The sequence below is a fragment of the Symsagittifera roscoffensis genome, chromosome 1 (assembly GCF_963678635.1).
Source record: "Symsagittifera roscoffensis chromosome 1, txSymRosc1.1, whole genome shotgun sequence".
NCBI lineage: Eukaryota > Metazoa > Xenacoelomorpha > Acoela > Convolutidae > Symsagittifera > Symsagittifera roscoffensis.
In genome coordinates, this window is record NC_087062.1 from 75,597,669 (window position 1) to 75,615,594 (window position 17,926).

Below are 17,926 nucleotides of genomic sequence, written 5' to 3' on the forward strand. Positions count from 1 at the left end.
TTAAGCGCGACAAGAAAAATAAAGCTTAAATTAGAATCAGTCAGTTTGTTGAATAACCAAGTTTCTAGATGTTTGCATTCTCCACTGTTTGCGTTCAAGTTTGTGTTCTCCACTGTTCAACAAAAACAGCTTCCCCATGAGGTAATCTTGCGGACTTTCGGTAGCGCTAACACATTGGTATAATAATAATAATAATAATAATGACAAAGGATTTAGGAATATAATCCAAGGGTTCGCATAAAACCCAGTCATTGCATTGTTCAAAGTTAAGTTTTCAGTTATAGTGTAAGTTTCTTCAGGTCTCTACAGTTGTTGCATTCGCATAAAATGCGCCAAGTGCATGTGTCTGATTCGTTGTAGCGAGTTTTGAAAAACTTTGTGTACATTTCTAAGAGTCTGTTTTCGCATTCTGGGTCAAACAATATGTCACATTTGAAGTATTCGTTGTACAGATTAGCAAGACGACATGCCCAAAACCAGAAATCCGACTCGCACTTCTTCAGACGCATTTGTTTGCAGACGAAATTTCTTGTCATTTGAGCTCTTCGGTTTCTAACGTCAGTGATGCTTACATGGCTTCTCCAGTCGATGTCAACTTTTCCAGCTAGTATTTTTGCAAACAGCAGTCCAACATTAAGCTCTTGGTATAGAGACAAAGGAAGGATGTTAAGTTTCACGAGTTTGTCTTGATAGGAGATATGGCTATTGCTTGTCATGAAAATCCACGAGATCGCTTTCCGCTGCACACTTTCTATGATTCCTAAGTCACCTTTTGATGATTTCCAGATAGCTGAACCGTAGCACAGAATTGGCACAACGTAACAGATATATGCGTTTTTGAGAGATTCCTTTTGCGTACGAAGAGAAAGTTTAAGGCTTTTGCAGCCCTCTTTTTTGCGTGTTGCGTCCTAGAGCGTGTCGTTTATCAGGATGCCCAGATCTTTCATTACTTCAGTGGTATCGAAGCTGTAACTGGGGAGTGCAATCGTAGCTGATCCTTTGATGCAGAGGACTTTACTTTTCGTCAGGTTCATTGACATGCAGTTTTCCTCGCACCACCTCCAAAGTCTCCTAACATCTATGTTGAGAGTTAAAGGGTTGTCTCCAACAATTTTGTAGTCGTCTGCACAACCAAATGTTGCGGACATGACACATGACAGTAGATCATTTATGAAGACTAGGAAGAGAAGCGGCCCGAGTATAGAGCCCTGGGGAACGCCGCTAGACCGATTACCCGCTCTTGAGTTATGAAAAGAAGCATGATTAAAAAAATTAAAATCATAACGGTTTTGCAGAAATTTGCTGAAAAGAACAAGATCGTTCAGAAAAATTTGATAGCAAATGGGTGAAATACGTGAAGTCAAAATACCAGCAACATGACTGTCCCTCCCAGCAACCCATTTGACAGCTTTCTTGTGAAGGTTTTCCAATTTTTGAGCGAAGTCACATTAGGGTTCCATATACATGAATTATACAGAAAAAAATTCTAAACACAGGCAACATACACATATAATTTGATCTTTACCGGAGCGCTAAAAGGAACAGTCCATTTGATATAAAGAAAGCTGAGTAAGCTTTTTCCCAACTTAATATTGATATGGTTGTTCAGATTAAGGTCTGGAATTATATTGACACCCAAATCATTAACCGAATTAGACAACGTTAGGGCAGTATGATAAACACAAAACTGACTATTTGTAACAATTATGAGTAACACAGTTTTGCTGGGCTGAAGGTTAAAACATTTTCCTTGACCCAATTAGCAACTGAGTTTTTATCAGTTTGGAATAACTCGTTACTACACTTTGAAAATAGTTTTAGATCGTCTGCAAAAAGGTAAAATTTGGAGGACTTTAAACAATTAAGTAAGTCATTCATAAAAATTGAAATTAAATGAAGGGCTCTAATTACTTCCCAGTGGTACACCACTGGCAACAGCACTACAGGACGAAAGAGATGTATTAATGCAGACTCCCCGAGTCCGACCTGAAAGATACGAAGAAAGTAACTCAAAAAACGCATCATCAAATCCAAAAACGGGTAATTTGAATCGTAACTCAACGTGTGAAACGGCGTCTAGAATTACACACATCAATTATACTGCCAGATTTGAAAAAGTTATGAAACGCTTGTTTCCAAATTTTTGGCCAAAGACGCGTAGATATAATTCAAGGAAAAGAACTTATACAAGGTACGCTAAAATTTTGGCACAGATTTTGATGATAAAAGGCGCGTTAGCATGGGCTGGAACGGAGGCAGTGTCCGGAATTTTCTTTAAGAGCAGTTCAACATCACTGGAACTAAAATTGATTTCATCCAATTCCCTGAGAGCGATGGAGCGTAGAAAAAGTACCCATTGACGACTGGCTGACGTCAGTTACCTTACTTCTACTCGTTTTTAACCTTCTGCACTTAGCCAGTTGTTTTTCTGGTCTGTTAAAGGCAAAGTAAAAAACTTACTAATTTTAGGCCATCAGCCAAACGACTTTGATCAGCTTTCGTTCACATGCAAAAATATCCAAATAGCTGGGTCTCGGATCCCCAGACTACGTGATTACTGTTGAAAACATGGCTCGAAAACTTCAATTTACTATGTTTTAATAGTAAATCCATTAGATCTTTAGTTGAATTGCCTGTGGCGATGTTATGCATATGACAGAAACATGCACTGAAATATCTGAAACTGCCATCCTTGGAATTTCGGAGATCAGTCAGAACGTCCTCCTGCTCTGTAACTGTTGTGTTGGAACAATAGGAAAGAGTCGATGATCAACGATTTGATGCAAACCCGCCCATCCATTGCCGAAACAAAAATAAATGAAATCGCCGAACAATTCTCTCCATTTAAAAAAGAGATAGATTCACTTAAGCAAAAAATAGATGAAACAAACAAAAAACCACAAACAGAAATGAGCCCAAGCAACATGCCTTAAACAAACCAGAATCAAGTTATAACGGAATCCGGATAAAAGGATTAGTTGAACTGGACTCAAAAAATTCAAGAGATAGACACGAATACTACTTGGAAGAGGTGAATAAACTGTTTGCGTTCTTAACAGTTGAAGCAAAAATCACAGATTTAAAACGTTTAGGAAAATATGAAGAAGGAAAAAGGCCACGCACGGTAGTCGTAAAAGTATCAAATGAATTGCAAAAACGACTGATACTAATGTCCCTGGCAAAATTGAAAAACTACGACAAAACTCTATTTGTGTCAAAAGAGCTCAGCCCAATTGAATTTCTAATTGAGAACAAACTTCTTAGGAAAAAACGAACAATGATAGAAATTGGCGTATCAGCTAAAAACCTAAGGCTAAGGGACCTTGTTCTTTTAAAAATTAAAAATTTTATGCCTAAACGTCAGAAGTATTTTAGACATCAGCAGAAGAACAGCTTTTTCAAATGCTCTAACTAAAAAGAAATGAGCCAAAGCAACATGCCTTAAGCAAACCAGAATCAAGCTATAACGGAATCCGGATAAAAGGAATGCTTGAACTGAACTCAAAAAATTCAGGAGATAGACACGAACACGACTTGGAAGAGGTGAATAAACAGTTGAAGCAAAAATCACAGATTTATAACTTTTAGGAAAATATGAAGAAGGAAAAAGGCCACACACAGTAGTCGTAAATATATCAAATGAATTGCAAAAACGACTGATACTAATGTCCCTGGCAAAACTGAAAAAATACGACAAAACTCTTTTTGTGTCAAAAAAGCTCAGCCCAAGTGATTTTCTGATTGATAACAAACTTCTTATGAAAAGACGAACAATGATAGAAATTGGCGTATCAGCTAAAAATCTAAGGCTCAGGGACATTGTCCTTTACCAATATGAAGAAGAAAAGGGAAATTGGAAAAAAGTCGAAGAAAGCAATTGACTACCTACTGCTAAGTATTTTAAAAAATTATGCCTAAATGTCAGAGGTATTTTAGACATCAACAGAAGAACAGCTCTATCAAATGCCATTTTACAAACAGACTACGATATACTATGTTTCACAGCGACATGGCTGGTAAAGGAAATACCAGATAAAGCTCTGCATTTGACTGGTTTCAATATAATTCGCAAAGATAGAAAAAACTGCACTTTAAAAACCAATCACGGAGATGTACTCATGGCGATAAAAGAAAGTGTGCATTACGAAGAAATTGATGCTCAAATAGAAAATGAAGAATACGTAGTGGCCAAACTAACAGGTGAAATTGGGCATCATCAATTTGACTGCTGTGTTTATAATCCCTCGAAAAACAGTAAATACCAATGGAAACAACAAAACTTCATCAGTTTGTTCGAAAAATTAACAAAATTTCAAATACAACACAACTGTAACGCAGTGTCAATTACGGGAGATAGGAATTTTGAATACACTAATTGGAAGAAAAAAATGCACTCAAAGGACGAATATGAAAATGCAGTGTCAAAAAAGCTCATTGAACTCGACTATGAACAATTATTCGACTCCAAAAAAAGCAGCTTGATGTTTTATTAACAAACAAGCCTGGAATGATACTCAACTGGCATACGGACCAAACAGCAACAAACGCATACAGCCTTGACAAAGTTTCATGCTCAGATCATTATGCTTACACTGCAACAATTTACATGGAAGCCAGTATCAAAAAAATAAACAAAGGTGAAAGTCTGGCTTTTAACAGAGCCGATTGGACGACAATAAATCAAGAAAAAAAAAGATAAACATTTCATACCGTATTGTTACAGTAATGTAAATGAGCTCCTGCGTCAGTGGTATGCATGGTTATGGGACAAAATAAGGAACAATGTACCAAGTTTACATCACACAGATCAACTCTCCCCCCGTGCGTGACACCAAGTACGTCTCACATGCTAAAAAGAGTACAAACCTTAAAACGGCGTATTGATCGGCAAAACAAACCTACGTTAAGCAAACCTACTTTAGGCCTTATCCTAAAACACAAAAAACAGGAAAAAATCTTCAAAAAGCATTGACGGAAGATTAAGCAATTTATGAAGAAACAGTAACAAGCAGTGGGCCATTCAGTGACTTACAAAAATACTTGAACAAAATAAATAGTTCCTGCCATAATCCCCAAAACATGTTTTACAGGGAAAAATCCACTAGAGATGACACCCAAAAAGCTACAATTTTTTAAAGAATTCTTCATCAGTTTATATCAAAAGGAATCAAATTCTACCCCTCTCGCACGAAATATAAACTATTCTCCTACAGAAGAAATCTGTCCCCAAAAACACCTTGAAGAAACCAAAATCGAATTCATTCTCAAAAATCTATTAACAAATAAAGCATCAGGTTTTGATGGTATAGGTAAAATAATCCTAAAAAACCTTTCTGAAACTCTGTCAAAATTGCTCAATCTTCTCTTCCGCACATTCATTAAAAAGCGGTTCTTCCCGACCTACTGGAAAAAAAGTCAAGTGGCACCAATTTTTAAAGAAAATAAAAAGGCGTCAGTTGAGCGCTACCGCCCAATTAGCCTTTTATGCTCCGCCTCGAAAGTCTTCGAAAAAATTGTCTTTGATAATATATACCCCAAAGTTCAACCTTTCTTGGAAAACGCACAATACGGCTTCCGGCGAACAAGGTCAGCAGTACTACAAATGGTACAACTTTTGAGCAAAGTATATGATTTCTACGATGAAAAAAATGTTCAAACACTATCAGTTCTTTATCTAGATTTTTCTAAAGCCTTTGATAAAGTACCTCATAGTATCTTAATCGCTAAACTACGGAACATAGGTCTAGGCATTCAAATACAAGACATAATACAAGTTTATCTAACAGATAGAATGAAATTTGTGAAAATTAATAAAAAGTTCATCAACTCTGAAAGAAGTAACTAGCGGTGTACCACAGGGCTCAATTCTTGGCCCTCTACTTTTTATCATATTCATTAATGACATTCCCAAATGTATTGAGAAATCCGATTGTTTTGGCTATTGTGACGATATGAAGATCTTGTCTACTGAAGAAATTCATCTGCAGAAAGACACGACAAATGTTGAAAAATGCTGCGAAGAAAATACAAAAATGCCGCTGAATGAAGATAAATGTAATCTGTTAAACCTCAAAGGGAGAATGGAAGTTACAATATTTTAAACAAATGTTGATACCGCAAAGACTCAAAAAGACTGAGGTATTTTAATATGTGACAACCTTTCGTGGTCAGTAAATGCTGAAAATTGCATATCAAAAGCAATGGGAGCTTTTTACAAAATCAAACGGAATATCTCGAAAAAAAAACATCAGTTAAGTCAAAATCAAACTTTACTGTGGATACATTGTACCAATCATAAGCTATCCAACTGAAACATGGTATCCGAACAAAACAGAATTAAGACAATTTGAAAGAGTACGAAAACGAGCGACTTCTTGGATTACAAATAACTTCAAAATGAGTTATACTGGAATTCTGAAATTTTTAAAGCTCTTTCCACTTTCAATGTTCTTTGAATTACACGTCATTTTGTACTTAGTTTTATTACTAAAAAATAAACATGACAATGATTTGAATACAATCATTCATAAAAAACGGATCACGAACGAGACAAGCAACGTGGTGAGATTGCTGTTCATGCAACAAGACTGAAAAAGTCAAATAAAAATTTTTCTGTACGTTCTAATACGCTATACAACTATTTTAGCCAAATTGTGGACTTCGAAAATCCAAATTATGACAGCCTGAAAGTATCTCTAACAAAAACGTATTGGAAATTTTTCAGCAGAAATTTTGCAGAAAACAACTTGTGTATGCGGAACATTCTTTGCCGGGGTGGAAACTGCAAGCTACCGGGAAAAATTACGAACTTATAATTGAGGGTTCAAAACCCATAGAGAAATCCTAAAATCTACCCTACTACTACTACTACTACTACTACTACTACTACTACTACTACTACTACCACTACTACTACTACTACTACTACTACTACTACTACTACTACTACTACTACTACTCTTTCCTCATTTCGAGCTACTCATGCTCTGAAATACTAAACAATACTGGAGTTAAATAAATCGTTCAGGGCATTACAGTAGCTAAAAATATGTCTCTAAAACTCTAACAGTTTTTGGGAGCCGGGACTCCAATTCCGTGTTCCCCCGTGGACAATGTCGTCCCCAATTTCGTGGCACGGAGGGTACGGATTCGCTCCTGATATCCCACTGGACCTTCCTTCGGTCTGATCTTCCTCAGATAAGCGTCTTATCGTTTCTTGTTAGCACGATAAGAGGCTTTTTTTTCTTGTTTTTCTTCAACTGATTTTCGACTCGTTACTCCGGTTGTCTGTTTTCTTCTATTTTTCGGAGAACATGGCCGTTTTTGAATTTCTGAAAAATGAAATGTCCTAGTTACAATCGAAATTTTGAAAAACACAAAAAACAGGAAAAAAATCTTCAAAATGCATTGACGGAAGATCAAGCAATTTATGAAAAAACAGTAACAAGCAGTAGGCGATTCAGTGACTTACAAAAATACTTGAACAAAATAAATAGTTCCTGCCATAATCCCCAAAAAATGTTTTACAAGGAAAAATCCACTAGAGATGACACCCAAAAAGCTACCATTTTTAAAGAATTCTTCATCAGTTTATATCAAAAGGAATCAAATTCTACCCCTCTCGCATGAAATATAAACTATTCTCCTACAGAAGAAATCTGTCCCCAAAAACACCTTGAAGAAACCAAAATCGAATTCATGCTAAAAAAACTATTAACAAATAAAGCATCAGGTTTTGATGGTATAGGAAAAATAATCCTAAAAAACCGTTCTGAAACTCTGTCAAAATTGCTCAATCTTCTCTTCCGCACATTCATTAAAAAGCGGCTCTTCCCGACCTACTGGAAAAAAAGTCAAGTGGCACCAATTTTTAAAGAAAAGAACAAGGCGTCAGTTGAGCGCTACCGCCCAATTAGCCTTTTATGCTCCGCCTCGAAAGTCTTCGAAAAAATTTTCTTTGATAATATATACCCCAAAGTTCAACCTTTCTTGGAAAACGCCCAATACGGCTTCCGGCAAACAAGGTCAGCAGTACTACAAATGGTACAATTTTTGAGCAAAGTATATGATTTCTAAGATGAAAAAAATGTTCAAACACTATCAGTTCTTTATCTAGATTTTTCTAAAGCCTTTGATAAAGTACCTCATAGTATCCTAATCGCTAAACTACGGAACATAGGTCTAGGCATTCAAATACAAGACGTAATACAAGTTTATCTAACAGATAGAATGAAGTTTGTGAAAATTAATAAAAAGTTCATCAACTCTGAAAGAAGTAACTAGCGGTGTACCACAGGGCTCAATTCTTGGCCCTCTACTTTTTATCATATTCATTAACGACATTCCCAATTGTATTGAGAAATCCGATTGTTTTGGCTATTGTGACGATATGAAGATCTTGTCTACTGAAGAAATTCATCTGCAGAAAGACACGACAAATGTTGAAAAATTCTAGGAAGAAAATACAAAAATGCCGCTGAATGAAGATAAATGTAATCTGTTAAACCTCAAAGGGAGAATGGAAGTTACAATATTTGAAACAAATGTTGATACCGCAAAGACTCAAAAAGACTGAGGTATTTTAATATGTGACAACCTTTCGTGGTCAGTAAATGCTGAAAATGGCATATCAAAAGCAATGGGAGCTTTTTACAAAATCAAACGGAACATCTCGAAAAAAAACATCAGTTAAGTCAAAATCAAACTTTACTGTGGATACATTGTACCAATCATAAGCTATCCAACTGAAACATGGTATCCGAACAAAACAGAATTAAGACAATTTGAAAGAGTACGAAAACGAGCGACTTCTTGGATTACAAATAACTTCAAAATGAGTTATACTGGAAGACTGAAATTTTTAAAGCTCTTCCCACTTTCAATGTTCTTTGAATTACACGTCATTTTGTACTTAGTTTCATTACTAAAAAATAAACATGACATTGATTTGAATACAATCATTCATAAAAAACGAATCACGAACAAGACAAGCAACGTGGTGAGATTGCTGTTCATGCAACAAGACTGAAAAAGTCAAATGAAAATTTTTCTGTACGTTCTAATACGCTATACAACTATTTTAGCCAAATTGTGGACTTCGAAAATCCAAATTATGACAGCCTGAAAGTATCTCTAACAAAAACGTTTTGGAAATTTTTCAGCAGAAATTTTGCAGAAAACAACTTGTGTATGCGGAACATTCTTTGCCGGGGTGGAAACTGCAACCTACCGGGAAAAATTACGAACTTATAATTGAGGGTTCAAAACCCATGGAGAAATCCTAAAGCCTACCCTACTACTACTACTGCTACTACTACTACTACTACTACTACTACTACTACTACTACTACTACGACTACTACTACTACTACTACTACTACTACTACTACTACTACTACTACTACTACTACTACTACTACTCTTTCCTCTTTTCGAACTACTCATGCTCTGAAATACTAAACAATACTGGAGTTAAATAAATCGTTCAGGGCATTACAGTAGCTAAAAATATGTCTCTAAAACTCTAACAGTTTTTGGGAGCCGGGACTCCAATTCCGTGTTCCCCCGTGGACAATGTCGTCCCCGATTTCGTGGCACGGAGGGTACAGATTCGCTCCTGATATCCCACTGGACCTTCCTTCGGTCTGCTCTTCCTCAGATAAGCGTCTTATCGTTTCTTGTTAGCACGATAAGAGGCTTTTTTTCTTGTTTTTCTTCAACTGATTTTCGACTCGTTACTCCGGTTGTCTGTTTTTCTTCTATTTTTCGGAGAACATGGCCGTTTTTGAATTTCTGAAAAATGAAATGTCCTAGCTACAATCGAAATTTTGAAAAATTTATGTTCTAGAGCATTCCGACCCTCCTTCTTTTCATAACGAATTCACTGTTAAAGCCTTTAACGTCTTCTTCCGATTGCATCCGCGGGTTTGACTGTGCCAATCCGGAGCAATGGCACATAATCCACGTACAGTCCCCTCATTGTCCCCATTGAGCGCATAACTCCGAGTTATCTTCAAGTAGTGATCCAGTGTTTTATAATCAATTTACAAATCGCATCAGAAAAAATTTATTATCCACGTCACCTCAACTCACCGCGTGCCACAAATGGCATTGTACTACATTTCACTGCCTTCTAACAGTTTCACATAATATGCACCATGAGGAGTGACCTAGATAAAATTTCTTTTCTAACAACTTAAATCATTTTACCATAAAAAAACTCTTTTCGCACTTGCTGGTTTGAAATAAATTGGGACGTGACACGGCCACGCACTTGTTAAAATTATTTTAGAGTGACTCACAAAGTATAAGCGTTCATTTATGCTGTCGCCCTCTAAAATAAAATTAAGAAACTCTGTGACTAGGAAATGTAATGAGATATCCAACCTTCCCGAATGAGCGTACTCGAACCCTACCAGGTCACCACAAAATGAAGATGTGTCCTATACAGTTTAAAAACTTCTGTCAGGTTTAAATAGGTTAAAATACTCACTTAAGTCCTACATGAGTAAAAAACAATAAACTGAAACTGTCCATTGCAATTCAACAATTGAAACAGTTCCAAACAGTTTCAAAATCTGGTTGGACCAGATATCAACAAAATTTAATTATCACTCTTTGTTGATTTGTTTAAAATTTCACGCACTACAACAATTGAGTTTTTCAATTCTCTCCATTTCTGCTTCGCGTCTTGCCTTCACTTCTCACTCCATCGCTTCTTGTGTTTGTTCTAGTTCTTTCTCGCCCATCTCGCTCTCTTCCAGCACTTTGGATTGCATGTCAACAGAATTGCGGGCCGTGCCCCAACTTTCTTTTTCCAACAATCTTTGCTTGCAACAGGGCAGTAGATCCACTTTCACCTTCTGCTCCCGATTTCTACAGAAACTATTGTGCAAGCACAAGCTCACATTTGGTTCCAGGTCAGCTTATAAGACCTCCTTTTCCTCGTTTTCCGTGGTACAAGGCATTCCGGCTGCCCATCTCCCAGCTGGGGTTACAGTGTTTCTGTGCGTCAGGAAGGCTCTCTTATAGGCTACCGGTCTTATATCTAGCTGCAAACATTGATTAGCCTCAATGTCACCGCAGGGATCCAAGGCATCATCCTCTGGCTTGCTCAAATCCTTTCGATGGTTTCGGGTATCCTCAGAACTTTGCAGGTGGTTTAAACAGATCCAGTTTCTTGCTGACACTCACTTTGCTCAGCTGCTCAGGAGTTGGTACTGCCATCTCCTGATCGTTCGTTCCTGCATTAGCCTCAAGCCATTTCACTGCAAACATGGTACTGACCACCAATATTGACATATTCTGGGCTTCATCAGGCAATCCCATGAAGCAAATAGCTCTGCAGCATCCCATACTAACACTAAGTTTGCTCTTTTTGGGTACCAAAACGTCTCCGCCAGGCAGTGACACGGGTACTCCCCATGAGTCAGCAGGATGTTTCTTCAGGTTCGATAAACCGATGCTATCAGCAGTGGCTCTATCTCCATCATCATTTGATGCGTTTCATCCTTCTTGTCAATTGTAGGGAAATCAATCGCCATCATTCCACTCGCTTTCACCAGTGTTTCCAAGCAGTGACCCGTTCCACACAGTCCACAACTTACAGTCCACAACTGGCGACCAGGCACTCACCTGTCCTCATCCAAATACTCGGGAAGTTTCTCTCGTCCGATAGTTCCGTGGGTGTCTTCTCACTCTGCTTCTTTACTTTCAAGGCCAGCAAGTGGTGAATCATTGCTAAATCATGCAGACTTTCATCGTCGTTCTCCCCTAATTCAACATCAGCGATGAGGTTCCATATCAGGCCCAGGTTCGGATTTGGGCACCATGAAGGTTTCATGAGCTCCAACATCATTACTAGACTGGTCTTCAGTGGACCGTCCCACGAACCACACTCAAATCTTACTTGACCTTCCAATTTGGGACCCAAAGGTTCGACAACTTGTTCATCAAAAGTTATTTCCAATAGCAGCTGTTCAGACTTTATCATCCCAATTTCTCGCACTCTATTTACCCATAAATCAAGGATCACTGCTTGTTCAAAGACAAAGTACAAGTCCCTGGCCTCCTCGTTCACGAATGGATCGTTGGCCATTCCAGGTACACCTGACACATACTGGAAGGATGTCTGCTTCCCTAACTTCGCATCTACTTTCAGGCTCCTGACCCTTTCCAGCAATTTTTTAGTGACTGTTAATTCTTTGTTGGAGCAACTCCTGATTTCCTCCAACCTCCGGTAGCTATCAAGATCGCTCAGCTCCTTCGCCGGGATCCGTTGTGGCATATTTTGATAGAGTTCCATCAAAGCCCTCAACAAGACCTCTTCACGCTTCGCCCCTCTTTGTCTGATAGCTTTCACGCATTCCTCTAACACATGAGTGGGGATACGATCCACTCGGAACTTCGCAAAGCGAAGCGCATCTTTCCGTTTCGCCCATGCTATCGCAGAGTCGTCTCTGGCAATCAGCATTTTCAGAGCCTCCATCAGTTCCAACTATTGCTCCCTCGCCTTGGTTTCGATGGTGGCTTCATATTCCTGCCTCCTTATCCCAACAAGACACCACGCCAGCCTCACTTGTAGATCCGTCCTGACACAGGGGTTAGCTATATACGCCGTTACTGACGAAGGTGTGGGCATCGTCTCGTCGAAAAACTTCTGGAGAGCCGTACTCCAGGAATTTTTCACAAGCTGCTCCAGGCCGTCTTCATTTGCACCCGACAACATCACGGCGCCGTGTTCTTTCCTTTTCAAGCTTAAACCCATCATTAACTCCTCTAGGTATTCCTGCATGGCTTGCTTATCATGCCAGGCCATCAAATGTCCTCTCGCGGAATGTCTCGCTTTCTACATTTCTACATAGCCACCAGCTATTCTTCTTCTGGCAACGTGCTCAAAAATGCCACTCGCTTTGATTCATCAGTCTTCCGCCTCCGAGGATATTCACAGAGCAGCTTGGACGCGTCTCTTTTCTGATGTGCCTCTATTAGGGACATTGGCTCCACGGGAGACAAGCTAGCTGGTTACTTGTCTGGTTGTCGAAATAAATGACGATGGCGTCATCGGCAACAGTGTTTCATCCGCCTAACCATCTTCTGCTTCGTTAAAACCATGCTCCAAGAGATCTCTCTCCAGGGCTCTCAGGTCAATTTCGCTCACTTTGTCCGCTTTGGCCTCCATGGGATCATCCTCCCCTCGGTTCTTTTTATTCGCGTGTTGATCTTTTCCCTCATCATCTGGCCTTGATGGGCCTTAATGCATGTCAACACCGGAATCCGGCCGAGCCGGTATCATCAAGTCGACCGCCTGGTAAAAAATCTGCTCATTTATGACAATTTCCACAGGTTCCTCACCATGCCGCGCCACTCCCTCTATCGTCAGATAGATGCTTCCCCTCGACTCCCTTGCCACTTCCAGTATCACCACCGTCTAAATCTAAATTTATCGTCGGCTGGTGAATACACATCGTTCCAATGATCTGCAGACACCTCGGGCTTCCTTGATGGTATCGCTTTAATCTTTTTCCGACTCCATATATTAGGAAAATGAAGTCAAAAATGTGCAGGGCTGCAGCGTTCCAACTGATGAAGCGCGACTCCATTCCCTCACCCCACTTCAGTATTCTCTCATCCAAGTCCTGCGCTGCTCCAGTCCTCGGTGCAAAAGCAGGACCGGTCGCCCCCAGCAGCATACTTCTGATCCGCGGATATAGAGGGCACTTATCTGGCAGTGGACTTGAACCTGCCAACGACGTCTCCTGATGTCCCTTTGCATGAGCATATGCCAAGCCGGGATTTTCACTGCGTCTTTCGTGCCCTTGACGACCGGTCGTAAATTCCTAGAGCTTAGGGTTGAACTGGACGTTCGAAAGGTCTTCACCGCCCATTCAACGTTTAAAGCTGTTGTTGAAACCCATCAGCGTCCAGCCAGGCTCCGCTATCCTCCCGAACAGTCTATCCTCGCTCGCCAGTCTTCTAAAGTCCAGTTGTTCAATCCAATTCATCACGGAACAATCCACTACTGATACAAGGTTCACGTACAGGACCGAGTGTCTGTATGCCTTCACCTGCACCTCGGGAAACACGTGCGTCAGTCTAGGCCCGTAAATCACTGTGACAAACTCCCTCACACCGATGATCAAAGCTAGCGGATCGGCCAGCATCTTGAGGGTCAAATCGAATAACAGGGGCATGCCGCCACACTTTTTCCGTTCTTTTTCATCGGACACAGGTTTATCCTCTCCAGCTAGTCTCCTATTTTGTTGCAGTAGATATTGAGGGAGCAGGCTCCTCCAATCCTTCAGCTTTCTGTAGGAGGCCGTTTCCATCTGCGCGTCAAATTCTCTCCTCGATCCTTGCAACTGTTCCGGGTATCTCAGATACACGAACAGGTCAACCAAACGACCATAAGCCATCACTATCATTGTGAGTAGGCCATCCAATCGGAGGTCAGCCAGTTCCTGAGTGAAAAGCACCACGGGTCCCTTCACAAAGTATTCATGTCCACAGACTACGTATAGTGCCAGCACAAGGCCAATGGATAACTTCCGGATATCACTCACGAAAGACTAATAGGTGTCTCGAAGCTCAGGGATAACAACTGCTGAGGATCGCGGGTGATCACCCCACGCCCATTTCCGTGAGGATTGCCATCGAAACTCTCGTATTCGGCTCTCGTTGCCAGCACTTCCGCCTGGAACCGATCCAAGGACATAGTGTTTATCTCCTGCGTCAACCGTAAAATAATTGCGCCCGCCTCCTCTCTCACGTCTGGGATCTTCGTTAGATACAGATGAATCTCTTACAAAACCACCGAGGCATCATCGAAGGCATCCTGTCACATTGTGGATAGCCGTGGGGACAGATACACTAAAGGGTTGTTATGAGGCGTTTTCCTTAAGGCCATAGCCCTGAGGTTTTCTTCCGTGGAGGTAGCGTTCCTCCTCGCCAAGCTCCCCCTTTCAACCCTGGTGTAATCTGTCAGCTTATAACATAGGTTGCTTGCCAGTCGCTGAACTAACTCGTGCTCTTCACTCAATCCCGGCCTGGTTTTCAATAGTCGGCCAAAATTTGAAGGTTCTAGTCCCACCCCCTCATCCAACCCAACACGCCTCGTTATGTGATCCTTAAATCCTTAGATCGCGCTTGCTATTTCCAAACATACTGCAGGGAGTTCTGATCGGAACGGGAAGTAACGGTTGGGATCAACCTATCGGTTTGGTGCCGGTATCACCACGTCAAATTTTCCTTCCGTAGTGACGATGACCATCGCATACACAATTTGCAGAGGCTGGGGTAGTGAGGCGTAGCCAGGGGACAGTATGACAACAACTTTGACCAGTTGCCTCGCAAAACAGCGTTGGCGTTGTATTGATGTCTCAGCTTCCATCATGGCGGAGAAGACTGTCATGATCGGCGCTCAAATGACCTCTGAGCTTGGGGACAACTGTCAACCAGGCCATTCAAAAAACCTCTTCTTTGCAAGTGGTCAACCGATCCTGCTATTATGACATCATGTGGCTCCATGTTCATCACTCTCTGTTTACTTATTGCTATTTCCACCGCTTGTCCCCAGTCCAAGTTGGGGGCTGCGAGGAAAATTACGTCCGGCCACAAGAGTGAGCGGGGCGTATACAGGTAGTCGGAGCTAGTCACTATCAAAATTTTCCCCAATTTCATTTGCAGAGAATAAGACACCGCGAACAGGCTGTCCCCTCAGGTCACTCAACGTGTGCATATCTCTTCTCATCACCTTCTACTGAGCTCACCCGGGGATAATCCCTAGAGTAATCGCCCGCTGGCTGTCCCTGGGGCTTAGCAAATTACCTGTACATACTGTGATGTTTGTTATCGGGTTTGATCTCCACTAGAAACTCCCCCTTCGGACTCGGTGAGGCGCTTTGCCTCGCCTGATGACGGACGTCCGTCAACGACCTCGTGTTCAGGGGTCCCTTGTGTTATTCCTGGGCAAACCCTCTAGATCCACTAATCTCAAGGTGGTGGCAGAAAATATTCCTCTTCTTCTGCCAAGAGCCAGTCCACACCTGCTATTCGGTATAATCCGGATATCGTAGGATTCTGCCCATTGAGCCTTTTCTTTGAGTCTGCACGACACGCCAGCGTGTTCATGTTCAGTTTTATTGACATGTTCACCTTGTATCGTCCCCACGGGCTGGATTCTGGTCTGTTCCACAATAACTCACTGACTCGTTCGGTATTCATAATCGCTTCAGGGTCTGCTTGCGAATTCCCCTGAGCCACTGGATCCCTTGTGGTTGCTTGGAAGCTACCTGTTGCGGACCAATTCTTGTCCCGAGTCGGTTCTACAAAGATCGGCCTCTGGGAGCGGGCACAGTCCCCAATCTCTCTCTCTCTCTCTCTCTCTCACGTCCGAGCTGACAGCGGGCTGCGTAACATTTGCTTCAGCCGCCAGAGGTCCCAGCCGACACGCAAATGGTTGAGACACACGAGACCTCACCCTGCCAACAGGGCTTCCTCGTGCAACAGGGTAGAACATTGTCTGCAACTCGGCCTCCAACTCCTCTATCTTCGTCTGGAAAGCGTCATTGATCCGTTTTCTGCCCTGCTGGTTATTGAAATGTAACCCATCTCTCGTTAAGGCATTATGGTCCACCATTCGCAGTGAATTCTCGATGTCCATCAGCCTCAGCTCGTTAAAATTTTTGGCAGCCTAATTCTTGACCATCACGTTTCATTGAGTCACCTTCCCGTTCATGAAGTCGGATGGTGCACAATGCCACGAGCCTTGGTCTAATAATAAAAAGGTAAACCTAGAAAACTTTTAATCCTCACAAAAGAACTCTTAACCCTAATCTTAGCCCTAGCATATGCTCAGATGATACTTCCTATGCAAGTAGATTTCTATGGTGCCCGTTTCCGAAAAAAAATACATGCACTAGAGCATATAGCTCTCTCGGATGCAACTTGCCCAAGGAAGGAGAGCGGCAAGGAGAGCGAGGTCAACCCTCACTCAATCAGGAAATCCCTGATTCGAGTTAGTGCCAGCACTAAACTCTCGGGATTCACGTGTTGTCTCTCAGTGGCCTTGGTTACCAAAAAACACAAATATTTTTCTGGTATCTGTGATGCAACAGGGGGAAGCGCTATCATACCTCCTACACCAGGCCTCGGTTTCCACAAAAACTCGATGTTCTTACACTCTCTTTTGAAGTCGGCCGCTAGTGCTGTTTTAAAATTTACATCCGCAGCTACAGCTGTAGCGCATGTGCGTTCCGTGAGTATAAAACAACCGTCTGTCACAACAATAATGTTCAAGTAGTGATTTGCTAGGTCATATTATGACTCAAAAATTCGTCCAAAAGGCGCTTTTTTAGGATTTTTGCCTTCCGTCTTCACTTCCCCTATTTCTCTTGCCGTTTTTTTTTTATCATTAAGTTTTTGCTGTGGTTGACTCCTGCACCCACTCTCCGGACAAAAATATCCATCGACGTCCGCGTCGATCGCCCGGGATCGAGCAGATCGACGTTGGATTTGGGATCAAATAGGGGGCCATTTGGAGCGATCCAGTTTGACTCAGCGTTTTCGTGACTGATTTGCTTGATGCTAGTCTCATCGACATCCTGAATCGCGTTTTTTTTTGGGATCTGCAGGTAGATCATGGAGCCATTCGAGCACCCTTAAGTTCGTCAACTCAAGCTCATGCATTTGTTCCACCTCAGGTTCGAACTTCATTTCCGGTTCCGATCGATCGTCGATCCAGTCTGTTTCTGTATCAATTATCAGGTCGATTTTCTATGATACCACTATTTCATCCTAACCCACTTTTGACTCCGTTGCGTCGTCCAATACAATTCTGTCTACGACAAAATGTTCACCATACGGGTTTTATTTCTTCTTGTCCTTTCCCTTCTTGCTCTGTCGCGTCTCCATAGTCCAGGGAAAGTCG